The sequence below is a fragment of the Orycteropus afer genome, unplaced genomic scaffold, assembly GCF_000298275.1.
Source record: "Orycteropus afer afer isolate SDZICR_OR568_19922 unplaced genomic scaffold, OryAfe1.0 scaffold00452, whole genome shotgun sequence".
NCBI lineage: Eukaryota > Metazoa > Chordata > Mammalia > Tubulidentata > Orycteropodidae > Orycteropus > Orycteropus afer.
Genome location: NW_006922039.1, coordinates 2,182,397 through 2,183,488, shown reverse-complemented (window position 1 = coordinate 2,183,488; position 1,092 = coordinate 2,182,397).

Here is a 1,092-nt window from a genome sequence, read left to right as displayed (position 1 = left end):
GCCCAAGATTTGTTGGAAGAGAATGTTCCTGGTATGATGAAAGATGAGAATATGTCCATTCAAGAAGTCCAATGAACCCCAAGCAGGATAGACCCTAAAAGAAAATCACCAAGACATATCATCATCAAACTCACCAAAACCAAAGACAAAGAAAGAATCCTGAAAGCAGCATGGGAAGAACAAAAAGTTACCTACAAGAGGCAACCAATAAGATTAAGCTCGGATTTCTTGGCATAAACAATGCAGGCAAGAAGACAAGGGGATGGTATATATAAAATCCTGAAAGAGAAATATTTCCAACTAAGAATTATGTACCCAGCAAAATTGTCCCTCAAATATGATGGTGAAATTAGGACATTTCCAGATAATTAGAAATTAAGGGAATTTGTTAAAACCAGACCATCCTTACAAGAGATGCTAAAGGGAGTCCTTTGGACAGAGAACCAACAACAGCCTACAACAACTGACCTTTAACACACATGATGACATAACCCAGAAACCAACACAGCTATGGAAGTATCCAAAGTAAATAATCCTACAAGATTGTAAACAAGGAATCAGAGACATCAATTGACAAATGAGGACAACTACAAACCAAAAATAAAATTTATGTTGTTACAAAACTTCTAAATGTTAGGGAAGTCAAGACAACTACAAGATAGAACAGACTGTTCTAAACTTGGGAACAAAACTGTAAGTCACAAGATAAACTCAAAGACATTGATAAACCTTCACATTTAAATAAAAAAGAGGACCAGCATAAATATTTCGCAAGTACTAAAACAATAAAAATGAAGGAAGTGATAACACGATTCATAAACAAAAAGAGTTCAGCACAGAAAATTATGTGGAACAAAGAAATCAACACCACAAAAAAGCACATGCCAAAAATGACAGCAACAAATTTATACTTGTTGATCATTACATATCTTGCAAGGGACTTATCTCTAGGATTTATAGAAAACTCCAATACCTCATCAGCAAAGGAATTAACAATTCAATTAAACAATGGGCAGAAGACATGAATAGGTACTTCACCAAGGAGGTTATTCAAGTGGCCAACAAATACACAAAGAGATGCTCACGATCATT